Raw genomic sequence first — 19441 nt, 5'->3', positions numbered from 1 at the left:
GAAGAAAGGAAGGAAGGATCACAAGCTTTGTCACAAAGGAAAGAAGGATGGAAGGAAGGAAAGATCACAAGCTTTGTCACAAGTGCAATACTTTAATTTTCTGCTGCTCATTCCTGTGCAATATCCCATCTGCCCTCCCGTCATATTTCTTTTCAAGATTTTCTTATTTAATCACTAATGTACATATATTTATATTTATAGATACATATATATTCAGTCAACTTTTCTCTTTTACAATGTCTCTCTAATATTTTGCTCCTTACTATTTTTCTATTTTCTTTATTGTTTTATTTTATTTTAACATATTTTCTCCTACTGTGCATGCTGCTGAGTGACTGCTGCTCGTCAAACACATTTAATTGCAATGTTGACCCTGTGCTAACTTGCATATGACAAATAAATCTGAAGACTGAAACTAAACTAAGGAAAGAAGGATGGAAGGAAAGATCACAAGCTTTGTCACAAAGGAAAGAAGGATGGAAGGAAGGATCACAAGCTTTGTCACAAAGGAAAGAAGGATGGGAGGCAGGATGACATGCAATGTCACAAAGGAAAGAAGGATGGAAGGAAGAATCACATGCATTGTCACAAAGGAAAGAAGGATGGAAGGAAGGATCACAAGCAATGTCACAAAGGAAAGAAGGATGGAAGGAAGAATCACATGCATTGTCACAAAGGAAAGAAGGATGGAAGGAAGGATCACATGCATTGTCACAAAGGAAAGAACGATGGAAGGCAGGATGACATGCAATGTCACAAAGGAAAGAAGGATGGAAGGAAGAATCACATGCATTGTCACAAAGGAAAGAAGGATGGAAGGAAGGATCACAAGCATTGTCACAAAGGAAAGAAGGATGGAAGGAAGGATCACAAGCATTGTCACAAAGGAAAGAAGGATGGAAGGAAGGATCACATGCATTGTCACAAAGGAAAGAACGATGGAAGGCAGGATGACATGCAATGTCACAAAGGAAAGAAGGATGGAAGGAAGAATCACATGCATTGTCACAAAGGAAAGAAGGATGGAAGGAAGGATCACATGCATTGTCACAAAGGAAAGAAGGATGGAAGGAAGGATCACATGCATTGTCACAAAGGAAAGAACGATGGAAGGCAGGATGACATGCAATGTCACAAAGGAAAGAAGGATGGAAGGAAGAATCACATGTATTGTCACAAAGGAAAGAAGGATGGAAGGAAGGATCACATGCATTGTCACAAAGGAAAGAAGGATGGAAGGATGGATCACAAGCTTTGTCACAAAGGAAAGAAGGATGGAAGGAAGGATCACAAGCTTTGTCACAAAGGAAAGAAGGATGGAAGGAAGGATCACAAGCTTTGTCACAAAGGAAAGAAGGAGGGAAGGATCACATGCATTGTTACAAAGGAAAGAAGGATGGAAGGAAGGATCACTAGCATTGTCACAAAGGAAAGAAGGATGGAAGGAAGGATCACAAGCTTTGTCACAAAGGAAAGAAGGAGGGAAGGATCACATGCATTGTTACAAAGGAAAGAAGGATGGAAGGAAGGATCACATGCATTGTCACAAAGGAAAGAAGGATGGAAGGAAGGATCACATGCATTGTCACAAAGGAAAGAAGGATCGAAGGAAGGATCACATGCATTGTCACAAAGGAAAGAAGGATGGAAGGAAGGATCACAAGCATTGTCACAAAGGAAAGAAGGATGGAAGGAAGGATCACAAGCTTTGTCACAAAGGAAAGAAGGATGGAAGGAAGGAAAGATCACAAGCATTGTCACAAGTGCAATACTTTAATTTTCTGCTGCTCATTCCTGTGCAATATCCCATCTGCCCTCCCGTCATATTTCTTTTCAAGATTTTCTTATTTAATCACTAATGTACATATATTTATATTTATAGATACATATATATTCAGTCATCTTTTCTCTTTTACCATGTCTCTCTAATATTTTGCTCCTTGCTATTTTTCTATTTTCTTTATTATTTTATTTTATTTTAATATATTTTCTCCTACTGTGCATGCTGCTGAGTGACTGCTGCTCGTCAAACACATTTAATTGCAATGTTGACCCTGTTCTAACTTGCATATGACAAATAAATCTGAAAACTGAAACTAAACTAAGGAAAGAAGGATGGAAGGAAAGATCACAAGCTTTGTCACAAAGGAAAGAAGGATGGAAGGAAGGATCACAAGCTTTGTCACAAAGGAAAGAAGGATGGGAGGAAGGAAGGATCACAAGCATTGTCACAAAGGAAAGAAGGATGGAAGGAAGGATCACATGCATTGTCACAAAGGAAAGAATGATGGAAGGCAGGATGACATGCAATGTCACAAAGGAAAGAAGGATGGAAGGAAGAATCACATGCATTGTCACAAAGGAAAGAAGGATGGAAGGAAGGATCACATGCATTGTCACAAAGGAAAGAAGGATGGAAGGATGGATCACAAGCATTGTCACAAAGGAAAGAAGGATGGAAGGAAGGATCACATGCATTGTCACAAAGGAAAGAACGATGGAAGGCAGGATGACATGCAATGTCACAAAGGAAAGAAGGATGGAAGGAAGAATCACATGCATTGTCACAAAGGAAAGAAGGATGGAAGGCATGATGACATGCATTGTCACAAAGGAAAGAAGGATGGAAGGATGGATCACAAGCTTTGTCACAAAGGAAAGAAGGATGGAAGGAAGGATCACAAGCTTTGTCACAAAGGAAAGAAGGATGGAAGGAAGGATCACATGCATTGTCACAAAGGAAAGAAGGATGGAAGGATGGATCACAAGCTTTGTCACAAAGGAAAGAACGATGGAAGGAAGGATCACAAGCTTTGTCACAAAGGAAAGAAGGATGGAAGGAAGGATCACAAGCTTTGTCACAAAGGAAAGAAGGATGGAAGGAAGGATCACAAGCATTGTCACAAAGGAAAGAAGGATGGAAGGAAGAATCACATGCATTGTCACAAAGGAAAGAAGGATGGAAGGAAGGATCACATGCATTGTCACAAAGGAAAGAAGGATGGAAGGAAGGAAAGATCACAAGATTTGTCACAAGTGCAATACTTTAATTTTCTGCTGCTCATTCCTGTGCAATATCCCATCTGCCCTCCCGTCATATTTCTTTTCAAGATTTTCTTATTTAATCACTAATGTACATATATTTATATTTATAGATACATATATATTCAGTCATCTTTTCTCTTTTACCATGTCTCTCTAATATTTTGCTCCTTACTATTTTTCTATTTTCTTTATTGTTTTATTTTATTTTAATATATTTTCTCCTACTGTGCATGCTGCTGAGTGACTGCTGCTCGTCAAACACATTTAATTGCAATGTTGACCCTGTGCTAACTTGCATATGACAAATAAATCTGAAAACTGAAACTAAACTAAGGAAAGAAGGATGGAAGGAAAGATCACAAGCTTTGTCACAAAGGAAAGAAGGATGGAAGGAAGGATCACAAGCTTTGTCACAAAGGAAAGAAGGATGGGAGGAAAGATCACAAGCTTTGTCACAAAGGAAAGAAGGATGGATGGAAGGATCACATGCATTGTCACAAAGGAAAGAAGGATGGAAGGAAGGAAGGATCACAAGCATTGTCACAAAGGAAAGAAGGATGGAAGGAAGAATCACATGCATTGTCACAAAGGAAAGAAGGATGGAAGGAAGGATCACATGCATTGTCACAAAGGAAAGAACAATGGAAGGCAGGATGACATGCAATGTCACAAAGGAAAGAAGGATGGAAGGAAGAATCACATGCATTGTCACAAAGGAAAGAAGGATGGAAGGAAGGATCACATGCATTGTCACAAAGGAAAGAAAGATGGAAGGCAGGATGACATGCAATGTCACAAAGGAAAGAAGGATGGAAGGAAGAATCACATGCATTGTCACAAAGGAAAGAAGGATGGAAGGCAGGATGACATGCAATATCACAAAGGAAAGAAGGATGGAAGGAAGAATCACATGCATTGTCACAAAGGAAAGAAGGATGGAAGGCAGGATGACATGCATTGTCACAAAGGAAAGAAGGATGGAAGGATGGATCACAAGCTTTGTCACAAAGGAAAGAAGGATGGAAGGAAGGATCACAAGCTTTGTCACAAAGGAAAGAAGGATGGAAGGAAGGATCACATGCATTGTCACAAAGGAAAGAAGGATGGAAGGATGGATCACAAGCTTTGTCACAAAGGAAAGAAGGATGGAAGGAAGGATCACAAGCTTTGTCACAAAGGAAAGAAGGAGGGAAGGATCACATGCATTGTTACAAAGGAAAGAAGGATGGAAGGATGGATCACAAGCTTTGTCACAAAGGAAAGAAGGATGGAAGGAAGGATCACAAGCTTTGTCACAAAGGAAAGAAGGAGGGAAGGATCACATGCATTGTTACAAAGGAAAGAAGGATGGAAGGAAGGATCACAAGCATTGTCACAAAGGAAAGAAGGATGGAAGGAAGGAAAGATCACAAGCATTGTCACAAGTGCAATACTTTAATTTTCTGCTGCTCATTCCTGTGCAATATCCCATCTGCCCTCCCGTCATATTTCTTTTCAAGATTTTCTTATTTAATCACTAATGTACATATATTTATATTTATAGATACATATATATTCAGTCATCTTTTCTCTTTTACCATGTCTCTCTAATATTTTGCTCCTTGCTATTTTTCTATTTTCTTTATTATTTTATTTTATTTTAATATATTTTCTCCTACTGTGCATGCTGCTGAGTGACTGCTGCTCGTCAAACATGTTGGTCAGTCACAGGAGCTCGTTCAGTGAGAGACTGAGATTACCGAAAAGCACCACTGAACGACACAGGAAATCATTCCTGCCTGTGGCCATCTCCCTGTACAACGCATCCACTTAACACACTGTTTGCTGCTACAACTACACATGTTTCTTTTCCAAATATTTATTTATAAGTGACTTATGTATGTATGTATGTATGTATATGTATATATTGTACTATTCTTAGTTAGCGTATTGTCTGTCTTGTCTTAATATTGGTTTAAAATGGAGCACTGTAACAAAAAATAATTTCCCCCAGGGATCAATAAAGTATTCTGATTCTGATTCTGATTCTGATTCAAACACATTTAATTGCAATGTTGACCCTGTGCTAACTTGCATATGACAAATAAATCTGAAAACTAAAACCAAGAGCACCTGGCTGCAGCCACTGTCCACTGTGGAGCTCCACAGTAACCGGAAACACGTGACCTCCACAGTAACCGGAAACACGTGACCTCCACACTAGCCGTAAACACGTAACTTCGGTTAAATCGACTTTGACAGCGAAAACTAAATTGCGTTTTTGTTACTATAAAATGGTTTTAAGTGGGGGTTTTTTTTTAACACTCTGGGTTTGTTCAAAAAAAATTCACCATCCCCTAAATTGTTCGTGGCCAAAAGTGACACTTGCTGTTTCGCTGATTTATTATTATTTTTACAGTACATCGTGTTGTGCGTTCTGATTGCTGTAGACCATTGTCAATCAATCTAGTCCAGTGTCTCCTGTACAGGAGCGGTCCCTAATAGGCCCACGGACCGGTCCCGGTCCGTGAGTCCTTTGGTACCGTTCCGCGAGGGTTGATCCTCCGGTGTGAAATGTATGGTTGTAGTTGTGTGTCTTATTTTGAAAGAACTATTTACGCGTTACCATAGCGACCAGAGAGCGTTAAGAAGCAGAGAGGAGGATGTCACTGTCATTGTTGTTGGCGCACAGCTCAAGTCACGTTTATTATTATATTTACAAAATACCACAGTTTCTTTTTTTTATTCTTTTGTTGTATTTATCCGCGACACCTTAAAGGTAGTTCCCTGAAAATATTGTCTGACATTAAAGTGGTCTGTGGTGCAAAAAAGGTTGGGGACTCCCGCTGTACAGTACAGAATGCGTTTAGCTTGTCGAATTTACATAAATCTTCGATCGCTAGCAGTGTAACTCTGAAGTGCTGTACTGTACGTTTGGAAGTTTTCTCCCAAACAAACACAACAATGCCGACGAAACGTTTTGCACCCTCAAATGCACCTTTAGGTTTCATTCCATAATACTGGACTTGTGTTTCTACAAAGGTTTGAACTCTAAGAGTGTTTAAACAAAGAGAAAAGTGTGAAAATGTTCATTCCTGTCTGAGAAAAGTGTATAAAGCATGTAGTGAGGGGTTTTACAGTCTTAACATCTGTAATAATTGTAAAAAATAAAGTTGGCTATGGATTTCACCTACCGCGGGTTATTTTTTGAACGTAACACCAGCGATAAACGAGGCACCGCTGTATTATTAATAGTAGTGTCTGGGACATCTAATTGATTAACATCAACATTGATTATTATGCACTATTATTTTTGTTCAAGGAGAGCCAAAAATATACAACTCTCTCTCAGCTTGTTTGTTGCCAAAAATGGCCACTTTTTGTGTATGTTCACAAAATGCTATAAAATGTATATTTCTTAAAACATTTATCTACTTTTACCGACGTGACTCTTTAAAATAGCACCAGTCCTTTTCATCAAAATCAAAATTGTATCTAAATGTTTTACTCTTTATAGCCAGTTAGGTTATATATTACCATTAACTTTTCTGGTAAAACGGTGATAAAGTCCTAATGTTTTCATGAAACTTCCTTTTTTTCCCCATCTGAGCATCGGGGAAAAGGCCGTCTTGCAATTGTTGAGGTCACTAGTGTGTGCCCCATTTCTTCCAGGATCACTCTCTTTATAGGTTTTAGTGGACTCCTAGTACTGCGAAGTGGTTTCATGGTACAAAGGGATTGTATTCCAAGATCTGGGAGACTGTAGAAATGAGCAGTGATGCCCTTCCTACCATCTTTCCAGAAAAATAAGTGATCTGTAAGCTGTTAGGCTGACTTACAGCAGCAGCACTTTCTGCACCTGCATAAACTCCAGGACACATTTACTAACGGTGTTTGTTGCTGTATGTGCAGCTTTGAATTTTTTAATAATATATATTTTGTTAATATTTTGGCTATGGTGTCTTGTTATGAAATGTAAAAGAGTAAAAGTGTTTTTAGCAGGTGCTTCAAAGCTAAGTTTGACTGGGAAACTCAAAGCTCAATTGGCTGTATCAACAGAAATTCACTGCAGCCTATGTAATATTTCATGCGTCATAATTTATTCTACTCTATCTTGCAAATACATATTTGTGTGGCAATGTCATGCACAACACACATAACTATTAGATCCTTAAGATCAAACCCGTGTCATTGTTTTGGTCCACTGCAGTGCAGTAGTCAAAAAAAAGAATAAGTGAAGTGTCCACAGATAGCCAGGATAGAGCCCAGAGTGTTAATGTTTAAAATGTATAAAAATATTATTGATTACAATTCTTTACTGTTAATATCAACAATAAGCTTTTTATTTTGAAATTATAAGTTTAAAAAAATGCTGTTACATTTACATTTAATGCTGTTTCACTGTAATCATTTATTATAAGTATGGACACAGAATCAAGTGAACAACATTTTGAAATAAGTTTAATTGGAATTTTGTACTATGCAAAAACAAAACAACAACAACAACAACAACAACATATTAAACAAACACAGCCAGTGCCTTCATTTGTCCATTACATGTCAAACATAGCACTGACCCTTAGCCCCTGATCATCAGCACATGCTTTCAAAAAGAGCTCCATGTCCTTTGCAAACTGAAAAACAAAGATGAACAAGTCCCTTGCTCCAGTGTCTTCTTCCTCTGACATGTCTCTTAAGACCCTCTGCTGGTCCCCTTGATTTAAGGACAGATATTTGGGCATTGTTACATGTGCCTTATTTTGGACAGCCCACTGCACAGCAGGACGCAGATCTTCAACAACTGCTGGCTCCTGTGTCAGGCAAATGGGGATGAAAACATAGTTATTTCTCTGTTGCAGAACAGTTTTTTAACAGTTATTCAAATGTCACTAACCATGTAATTACACTACTGTTTAAAGTGAATACTGACCTGACTGACTTCCTGGAACTTGCGCTTTTTCAGTCTGAAAATGGGCACGTGTTGTCCTTCAAGCACAGCTTTGGCTTCCTCTCTCCAGTGTGCAAATAGCTTGCCAGAGCTACGAAGAGTAAGGCCACAGTGAGGGCATGTCATTTTCATGGACTTTCCATCAGCTGCAGTTTTATTGAACACAGAGGGTAGAGCTTATGAATGTTCTAACAAAGACTCAGAAAATGGTTCAGATACCGAAGACAAAACCTTGGGGGGGGAGACGGGTCTCCTCGAAGAGTTCAGCGGGGAGCAGTCCTGATAATGGTGGCTGACTTGGCATTGAAGAATGCTGACAAGACAATAAATGCCTTGCCATATCCCCACGCCGTATGATTGTAATCTTACAGACAGGGCAGTGAAAGTGTCCTGTTGTCCTACAAGGCTGCCTGCACCGGCATATCATTTTATCTGTAAGAGAAAAAAAACAAACAAACAAACAGATGTAATTTAAATGTAGTTGTATAGAATGCAATCAATTTGTCTAACAATCAGATTGTACATGTTAACAAAAACATCCAAGCCAACCTCAATAATGAAAGCAAAATGGTATGGATCACAAAAGTTATGTCAAGAAAAGTGGTGAAAAGTAAATAAAAATATATTTTATAAAAACACTATTTTTGTTGCAGATGAATGCACTGAACTGTACAATATCAACAGCAACTTTTAAGTCAACAAAGATACTGCAGAAGTGCTTAAAAAAGTGCATATTTATAACTATAAAGTATATTTAATACAAACATACCTTTTAAAGGCAAAGCATTTTTTATATGCACACTTAGATGCTCCTCAATCTTTGCCCTGACAGTAGGGCTGAAAGTGGGGCACAGAGGGCAGTGAAAGAGTCCTCTGCAACACGTGTTGCATTCCTGCAATTCTGGCTTTAAGCCTGAATTCCAGATTGATGTGTGCATCTAAAACACAGAGAGAAACAGATAAACACCATATACACATTTAAGTTAAGGTTTTAGCAGAAATAACAATTTACACTTGGCATGTAATAGATTTGGGAAGAAAATTCTTGAAAAAAAACCCCCAAATATTTTAAAAGACACTTTAATCTGTGAGATATGTTTCTATTGACATATAACAGTCAATTGAACAGAGGCTAACTAAAATCTGGGCAATAAAAAAGCTGTACAGAAAAGAATGACGAATAGAAGTATTGATAAATATATAAATCTGTTTGTGACGAAATTTGCAGTGTTGACGCTAACCAAAGGTGTCACAAGTACACACGTTCCTTACTACAGTTTAGATACCTCTGTTTAGAAAGCACTGGCTCGACTTTTTAGTCAAGTCGAAGTAAGAAGTACAGGGTCTAAAATATAATTTATGTACAAAATTTTGAAGTAATCTTGCGTCCAAAGCACGCGTGCTGATTTACAAATGTACGGATTACAAAGTACAGATACGCGTGCTAAAATGTGAGAAGTAGAAGTATAAAGAAGTATACAGTAGGCACAAAAAAGTACAGCAGTAAAGTAAAGATACCAGAAAATTCTACTTAAGTACAGTATTGAAGTATTCGTTATTTTGCATCTCTGACGCCAACAATAAATCATACTCTAATGCAAAATGTGGTTTTTGCTTCTTCTCGCCCACAGAAGCCGTTAATCCAGCTCTCTTACTAAAACCAGGCCCAGGAAAAAGCATATCTGTGTGTTTCTCTGCCATGGAGCACGATGAAAAAACATTAAAATAAGGAGGAATGTTGTTGTAACGCAAAAAAAGTGGCAACATGATCATTGTAAGAAAACTAGACGATTCCTAGAATTATGAAATCACTAACGGCAAATTTATATAAGAAAGACTTAACTAACCTTTGCGATCAACTTGCAAGACTTCCACGGTATCCATGCGTGTTTACGGCTACTGTGGAGGTCACGTGCTTCCGGCTACTGTGGAGGTCAGGTGCTTCCGGCTACTGTGGAGCTCCACAGTGGCTGCAGCCAGACCCTTCTCACTAAAACTAAACAAAGGAAAGAAGGATGGAAGGAAGGATCACATGCATTGTCACCAAGGAAAGAAGGATGGAAGGAAGGATCACAAGCATTGTCACAAAGGAAAGAAGGATGGAAGGAAGGATCACAAACTTTGTCACAAAGGAAAGAAGGATGGAAGGAAGGATGACATGCATTGTCACAAAGGAAAGAAGGATGGAAGGAAGGATGACATGCATTGTCACAAAGGAAAGAAGGATGGAAGGAAGGATCACAAGCTTTGTCACAAAGGAAAGAAGGATGGAGGGAAGGATCACAAGCTTTGTCACAAAGGAAAGAAGGATGGAAGGAAGGATGACATGCATTGTCACAAAGGAAAGAAGGATGGAAGGAAGGATGACATGCATTGTCACAAAGGAAAGAAGGATGGAAGGAAGGATCACAAGCTTTGTCACAAAGGAAAGAAGGATGGAAGGAAGGATCACATGCAATGTCACAAAGGAAAGAAGGACGGAAGGAAGGAAGGAAGGATCACAAGCTTTGTCACAAAGGAAAGAAGGATGGAAGGAAGGATCACAAGCTTTGTCACAAAGGAAAGAAGGATGGAAGGAAGGATGACATGCATTGTCACAAAGGAAAGAAGGATGGAAGGAAGGATGACATGCATTGTCACAAAGGAAAGAAGGATGGAAGGAAGGATCACAAGCTTTGTCACAAAGGAAAGAAGGATGGAAGGAAGGATGACATGCATTGTCACAAAGGAAAGAAGGATGGAAGGAAGGATGACATGCATTGTCACAAAGGAAAGAAGGATGGAAGGAAGGAAAGATCACAAGCTTTGTCACAAGTGCAATACTTTAATTTTCTGCTGCTCATTCCTGTGCAATATCCCATCTGCCCTCCCATCATATTTCTTTTCAAGATTTTCTTATTTAATCACTAATGTACATATATTTATATTTATAGATACATATATATTCAGTCATCTTTTCTCTTTTACCATGTCTCTCTAATATTTTGCTCCTTACTATTTTTCTATTTTCTTTATTGTTTTATTTTATTTTAATATATTTTCTCCTACTGTGCATGCTGCTGAGTGACTGCTGCTCGTCAAACACATTTAATTGCAATGTTGACCCTGTGCTAACTTGCATATGACAAATAAATCTGAAAACTGAAACTAAACTAAGGAAAGAAGGATGGAAGGAAAGATCACAAGCTTTGTCACAAAGGAAAGAAGGATGGAAGGAAGGATCACAAGCTTTGTCACAAAGGAAAGAAGGATGGGAGGAAAGATCACAAGCTTTGTCACAAAGGAAAGAAGGATGGATAGAAGGATCACATGCATTGTCACAAAGGAAAGAAGGATGGAAGGAAGGAAGGATCACAAGCATTGTCACAAAGGAAAGAAGGATGGAAGGAAGTATCACATGCATTGTCACAAAGGAAAGAACGATGGAAGGCAGGATGACATGCAATGTCACAAAGGAAAGAAGGATGGAAGGAAGGATCACAAGCATTGTCACAAAGGAAAGAAGGATGGAAGGAAGGATCACATGCATTGTCACAAAGGAAAGAACGATGGAAGGCAGGATGACATGCAATGTCACAAAGGAAAGAACGATGGAAGGAAGAATCACATGCATTGTCACAAAGGAAAGAAGGATGGAAGGAAGGATCACAAGCATTGTCACAAAGGAAAGAAGGATGGAAGGAAGGATTACAAGCATTGTCACAAAGGAAAGAAGGATGGAAGGAAGGATCACATGCATTGTCACAAAGGAAAGAAGGATGGAAGGCAGGATGACATGCAATGTCACAAAGGAAAGAAGGATGGAAGGAAGAATCACATGCATTGTCACAAAGGAAAGAAGGATGGAAGGAAGGATCACATGCATTGTCACAAAGGAAAGAAGGATGGAAGGAAGGATCACAAGCATTGTCACAAAGGAAAGAAGGATGGAAGGAAGGATCACATGCATTGTCACAAAGGAAAGAACGATGGAAGGCAGGATGACATGCAATGTCACAAAGGAAAGAAGGATGGAAGGAAGAATCACATGCATTGTCACAAAGGAAAGAAGGATGGAAGGAAGGATCACATGCATTGTCACAAAGGAAAGAAGGATGGAAGGAAGAATCACAAGCATTGTCACAAAGGAAAGAAGGATGGAAGGAAGGATCACATGCATTGTCACAAAGGAAAGAAGGATAGAAGGAAGGATCACAAGCATTGTCACAATGGAAAGAAGGATGGAAGGAAGGATCACATGCATTGTCACAAAGGAAAGAACGATGGAAGGCAGGATGACATGCAATGTCACAAAGGAAAGAAGGATGGAAGGAAGAATCACATGCATTGTCACAAAGGAAAGAAGGATGGAAGGAAGGATCACATGCATTGTCACAAAGGAAAGAAGGATGGAAGGAAGGATCACATGCATTGTCACAAAGGAAAGAAGGATGGAAGGAAGGATCACATGCATTGTCACAAAGGAAAGAAGGATGGAAGGAAGGATCACATGCATTGTCACAAAGGAAAGAAGGATGGAAGGAAGGAACACAAGCATTGTCACAAAGGAAAGAAGGATGGAAGGAAGGATCACAAGCATTGTCACAAAGGAAAGAAGGATGGAAGGAAGGATCACAAGCTTTGTCACAAAGGAAAGAAGGGTGGAAGGAAGGAAAGATCACAAGCTTTGTCACAAGTGCAATACTTTAATTTTCTGCTGCTCATTCCTGTGCAATATCCCATCTGCCCTCCCGTCATATTTCTTTTCAAGATTTTCTTATTTAATCACTAATGTACATATATTTATATTTATAGATACATATATATTCAGTCATCTTTTCTCTTTTACCATGTCTCTCTAATATTTTGCTCCTTACTATTTTTCTATTTTCTTTATTGTTTTATTTTATTTTAATATATTTACTCCTCCTCCTTGAATCGCTACCTTATCGTGGTGGAGGGGTTTGTGTGTCCCAGGGATCCCAGGGGCTATGTTGTCTGGGGGCTTTTGCCCCCTGGTAGGGTCTCCCATGGCAAACTGGTCCTGGGTGAGGGACCAGACAAAGAGCGATTCAGAAGACCCCCATGAAAAGAATATCGAGGGAACAGTTTACCCTGCCCGGGATAGGGTTACCGGGGCCCCGCCCTGGAGCCAGGCCCGGGGAGGGTGCCCGAGGGCGAGCGTCTGGTGGCCGGGCCTTAGTCCATGGGGCCCGGCCGGGCACAGCCCGAAGAGGAGACATGGGCCCATCCTCCCGCAGGCCCACCACCTGCAGGAGGCGCCATAGGGGTCGGGTGCATTGTGAGCCGGGTGGCGGCCAGGAGCGGAGGCCCTGGCGGACCGACCCCCGGCTGCCAAGACTGGCAATAGGGACATGGAATGTCACCTCTCTGGTGGGGAAGGAGCCTGAGTTGGTGCGTGAGGTTGAGAGGTACCGGCTAGATATAGTTGGGCTCACCTCTACGCATTGTCTGGGCTCTGGAACCAGTCTCCTGGAGAGGGGCTGGACTCTGTCTCAGTCTGGAGTTGCCCCTGGTGAGAGGCGGCGGGCTGGGGTGGGTATTCTTATATCCCCTCGGCTTGCTGCCGGTACGTTGGGGTTTTTCCCGGTGGACGAGAGGGTTTGTTCCCTGCGCCTTAGGGTCGGGGAACGGGTCCTGACTGTCATCTGCGCTTATGCGCCGAGTGGCAGTTCGGAGTACCCAGCCTTCTTAGAGTCCCTGGGGGGGGTGCTGGAAGGTGCTCCACCTGGAGACTCTGTTGTCCTGCTGGGAGACTTCAATGCTCACGTGGGTAACGACAGCGAGACCTGGAGGGGCGTGATTGGGAGGAACGGCCTCCCTGATCTGAACCCGAGCGGTGCTTTGTTATTGGACTTCTGTGCTAATCACAGTTTGGCCATAACGAACACCCTGTTCGAACATAAGAGTGTCCATAAGTGCACGTGGCACCAGGATGCTCTAGGCCGTAGGTCGATGATCGATTTTGTAATCGTATCACCAGACCTGCGACCATATGTTCTGGACACTCGGGTAAAGAGAGGGGCTGAGCTGTCAACTGATCACCACCTGGTGGTGAGTTGGATCAGGTGGCGGGGGAGGACGCTGGACAGACCTGGTGCACCTAAACGCGTAGTGAGGGTGTGCTGGGAACGTCTAGCAGAGGCCCCAGTCCGCGAGATCTTCAACGCACACCTCCGGCAGAGCTTCAACAGCATTCCGAGGGAGACTGGGGACATTGAGTCCGAATGGACCATGTTCAGCGTCTCCATTGCCGAAGCTGCTGCATTGAACTGCGGCCGCAAGGTGGTTGGTGCCTGCCGTGGTGGTAATCCCCGAACCAAATGGTGGACACCAGAGGTGAAGGGAGCCACCAGGCTGAAGAAGGAGGCCTATCGGGCTTGGTTAGCCTGTGGGACTCCGGAGGCAGCCGACAGGTATCGACAGGCCAAGCGGAATGCGGCTCGGGCAGTGGCTGAAGCAAAAACTCGGGTGTGGGAGGAGTTCGGAGAGGCCATGGAAAAAGACTTTCGGACTGCCTCGAAGAGATTCTGGCAAACCGTCAGGCGTCTCAGGAGGGGAAAGCGGTGCTCTACCTGCACTGTGTATAGTGCTGGCGGAGCGCTGTTGACGTCGACTGAGAAAATTGTCGGGCGGTGGAAGGAATACTTCGAGGACCTCCTTAATCCCACTGACACGTCTTCCGGGGAGGAAGCAGAGTCTGGGGATGAGGGGTGTGACCCACCGATTTCCGGGGGCGAGGTCACTGAGGCAGTTAAACAACTCCTTGGTGGCAGAGCCCCTGGTGTCGATGAGGTCCGCCCCGAGTTCCTGAAGGCTCTGGACGTTGTAGGGCTGTCTTGGTTGACACGTCTCTGCAATGTTGCGTGGAGATCAGGGGCAGTACCTGTGGACTGGCAGACCGGGGTGGTGGTCCCCATCTTCAAGAAGGGGGACCGGAGGGTGTGTTCCAACTACAGGGGGATCACACTCCTCAGCCTCCCCGGGAAAGTCTATGCCAGGGTGCTGGAGAGGAGGGTTCGTCCGCTAGTCGAACCTCGGATACAGGAGGAACAATGCGGTTTTCGTCCTGGTCGCGGAACACTGGACCAGCTCTTTGTCCTCTCGAGGATACTTGAGGGTGCATGGGAGTTTGCCCAACCAGTCTACATGTGTTTTGTGGACCTGGAGAAGGCATTCGACCGTGTCCCTCGGGGCGTCCTGTGGGAGGTGTTGCGCGAGTATGGGGTGTCTGGCCCATTGCTACGGGCCATTCAATCCCTATACAACCGTTGCAAGAGCTTGGTTCGCATTGCCGGCAATAAGTCGGACTCGTTCCCGGTGGGTGATGGGCTCCGCCAAGGCTGCCCTTTGTCTCCGGTTCTGTTCATAATTTTTATGGACAGGATTTCTAGGCGCAGCCAAGTGGCGGAGGGCTTTCGCTTTGGTGGCCTCAGAATCTCATCTCTGATTTTTGCGGATGATGTGGTTCTGTTGGCTTCATCGGGTGAGGGCCTCCAGCTCGCACTGGAGCGGTTCGCAGCCGAGTGTAACGCAGCGGGAATGAGGATCAGCACCTCCAAATCTGAGGCCATGGTTCTCAGCCGGAAAAGGGTGGAGTGCCCACTCCGGGTCGGGGATGAGTTCCTGCCCCAAGTGGAGGAGTTCAAGTATCTCGGGGTCTTGTTCGCGAGTGATGGGAGAAGGGAGCTGGAGATCGACAGACGGATTGGGGCTGCGGCTGCAGTAATGCGGACGCTGCACCGGTCAGTCGTGGTGAAGAGGGAGCTGAGTGTAAAAGCGAAGCTCTCAATTTACCGGTCGATCTACGTCCCTACCCTCACCTATGGCCACGAGCTGTGGGTAGTGACCGAAAGAACGAGATCGCGGATACAAGCGGCGGAAATGAGCTTCCTCCGAAGGGTGGCTGGCCTCTCCCTTAGAGATAGGGTGAGAAGTTCGGCCATCCGGGAGGGGCTTAGAGTAGAGCAGCTGCTGCTCCACATCGAAAGGAGCCAGCTGAGGTGGTTCGGGCATCTGGCAAGGATGCCCCCTGGGCGCCTCCTGGGCGAGGTGTTCCAGGCATGTCCCACCGGGAGGAGGCCCCGGGGCAGACCCAGGACACGCTGGAGAGATTATATCTCTCGGCTGGCCTGGGAACGCCTTGGTATTCCCCCGGACAAGCTGGAGGAGGTGGCTGGGGAGAGGGAGGTCTGGACCTCTTTGCTTAGGCTGCTACCCCCGCGACCCGACCTCGGATAAGCGGATGAAGATGGATGGATGGATGGATATTTACTCCTACTGTGCATGCTGCTGAGTGACTGCTGCTCGTCAAACACATTTAATTGCAATGTTGACCCTGTGCTAACTTGCATATGACAAATAAATCTGAAAACTAAAACTAAACTAAGGAAAGAAGGATGGAAGGAAGGATCACAAGCTTTGTCACAAAGGAAAGAAGGATGGAAGGAAGGATCACATGCATTGTCACAAAGGAAAGAAGGGTGGAAGGAAGGATCACAAGCATTGTCACAAAGGAAAGAAGGATGGAAGGAAGGATCACAAGAATTGTCACAAAGGAAAGAAGGATGGAAGGAAGGAAAGATCACAAGCTTTGTCACAAGTGCAATACTTTAATTTTCTGCTGCTCATTCCTGTGCAATATCCCATCTGCCCTCCTGTCATATTTCTTTTCAAGATTTTCTTATTTAATCACTAATGTACATATATTTATATTTATAGATACATATATAGTCAGTCATCTTTTCTCTTTTACCATGTCTGTCTAATATTTTGCTCCTTACTATTTTTCTATTTTCTTTATTGTTTTATTTTATTTTAATATATTTTCTCCTACTGTGCATGCTGCTGAGTGACTGCTGCTCGTCAAACACATTTAATTGCAATGTTGACCCTGTGCTAACTTGCATATGACAAATAAATCTGAAAACTGAAACTAAACTAAGGAAAGAAGGATGGAAGGAAGGATCACAAGCATTGTCACAAAGGAAAGAAGGAAGGAAGGAAGGATCACAAGCTTTGTCACAAAGGAAAGAAGGATGGGAGGAAAGATCACAAGCTTTGTCACAAAGGAAAGAAGGATGGATGGAAGGATCACATGCATTGTCACAAAGGAAAGAAGGATGGAAGGAAGGAAGGATCACAAGCATTGTCACAAAGGAAAGAAGGATGGAAGGAAGGATCACAAGCATTGTCACAAAGGAAAAAAGGATGGAAGGAAGGATCACATGCATTGTCACAAAGGAAAGAAGGATGGGAGGAAAGATCACAAGCTTTGTCACAAAGGAAAGAAGGATGGATGGAAGGATCACATGCATTGTCACAAAGGAAAGAAGGATGGAAGGAAGGAAGGATCACAAGCATTGTCACAAAGGAAAGAAGGATGGAAGGAAGGATCACAAGCATTGTCACAAAGGAAAGAAGGATGGAAGGAAGGATCACATGCATTGTCACAAAGGAAAGAACGATGGAAGGCAGGATGACATGCAATGTCACAAAGGAAAGAAGGATGGAAGGAAGAATAACATGCATTGTCACAAAGGAAAGAAGGATGGAAGGAAGGATCACATGCATTGTCACAAAGGAAAGAACGATGGAAGGCAGGATGACATGCAATGTCACAAAGGAAAGAAGGATGGAAGGAAGAATCACATGCATTGTCACAAAGGAAAGAAGGATGGAAGGCAGGATGACATGCAATGTCACAAAGGAAAGAAGGATGGAAGCAAGAATCACATGCATTGTCACAAAGGAAAGAAGGATGGAAGGAAGGATCACATGCATTGTCACAAAGGAAAGAACGATGGAAGGCAGGATGACATGCAATGTCACAAAGGAAAGAAGGATGGAAGGAAGAATCACATGCATTGTCACAAAGGAAAGAAGGATGGAAGGAAGGATCACAAGCTTTGTCACAAAGGAAAGAAGGATGGGAGGAAAGATCACAAGCTTTGTCACAAAGGAAAGAAGGATGGATGGAAGGATCACATGCATTGTCACAAAGGAAAGAAGGATGGAAGGAAGGAAGGATCACAAGCATTGTCACAAAGGAAAGAAGGATGGAAGGAAGGATCACAAGCATTGTCACAAAGGAAAGAAGGATGGAAGGAAGGATCACATGCATTGTCACAAAGGAAAGAACGATGGAAGGCAGGATGACATGCAATGTCACAAAGGAAAGAAGGATGGAAGGAAGAATCACATGCATTGTCACAAAGGAAAGAAGGATGGAAGGAAGGATCACATGCATTGTCACAAAGGAAAGAACGATGGAAGGCAGGATGACATGCAATGTCACAAAGGAAAGAAGGATGGAAGGAAGAATCACATGCATTGTCACAAAGGAAAGAAGGATGGAAGGAAGGATCACATGCATTGTCACAAAGGAAAGAACGATGGAAGGCAGGATGACATGCAATGTCACAAAGGAAAGAAGGATGGAAGGAAGAATCACATGCATTGTCACAAAGGAAAGAAGGATGGAAGGAAGGATCACAAGAATTGTCACAAAGGAAAGAAGGATGGAAGGAAGGATCACAAGCATTGTCACAAAGGAAAGAACGATGGAAGGCAGGATGACATGCAATGTCACAAAGGAAAGAAGGATGGAAGGAAGAATCACATGCATTGTCACAAAGGAAAGAAGGATGGAAGGAAGGATCACATGCATTGTCACAAAGGAAAGAAGGATGGAAGGAAGGATCACAAGCATTGTCACAAAGGAAAGAAGGATGGAAGGAAGGATCACAAGCATTGTCACAAAGGAAAGAAGGATGGAAGGAAGGAAAGATCACAAGCTTTGTCACAAGTGCAATACTTTAATTTTCTGCTGCTCATTCCTGTGCAATATCCCATCTGCCCTCCTGTCATATTTCTTTTCAAGATTTTCTTATTTAATCACTAATGTACATATATTTATATTTATAGATACATATATAGTCAGTCATCTTTTCTCTTTTACCATGTCTGTCTAATATTTTGCTCCTTACTATTTTTCTATTTTCTTTATTGTTTTATTTTATTTTAATATATTTTCTCCTACTGTGCATGCTGCTGAGTGACTGCTGCTCGTCAAACACATTTAATTGCAATGTTGACCCTGTGCTAACTTGCATATGACAAATAAATCTGAAAACTGAAACTAAACTAAGGAAAGAAGGATGGAAGGAAGGATCACAAGCATTGTCACAAAGGAAAGAAGGAAGGAAGGAAGGATCACAAGCTTTGTCACAAAGGAAAGAAGGATGGGAGGAAAGATCACAAGCTTTGTCACAAAGGAAAGAAGGATGGATGGAAGGATCACATGCATTGTCACAAAGGAAAGAAGGATGGAAGGAAGGAAGGATCACAAGCATTGTCACAAAGGAAAGAAGGATGGAAGGAAGGATCACAAGCATTGTCACAAAGGAAAGAAGGATGGAAGGAAGGATCACATGCATTGTCACAAAGGAAAGAACGATGGAAGGCAGG

Source organism: Aulonocara stuartgranti (assembly GCF_965226115.1).
Source record: "Aulonocara stuartgranti genome assembly, chromosome: 4".
NCBI lineage: Eukaryota > Metazoa > Chordata > Actinopteri > Cichliformes > Cichlidae > Aulonocara > Aulonocara stuartgranti.
This window is presented reverse-complemented; position numbering follows the sequence as displayed.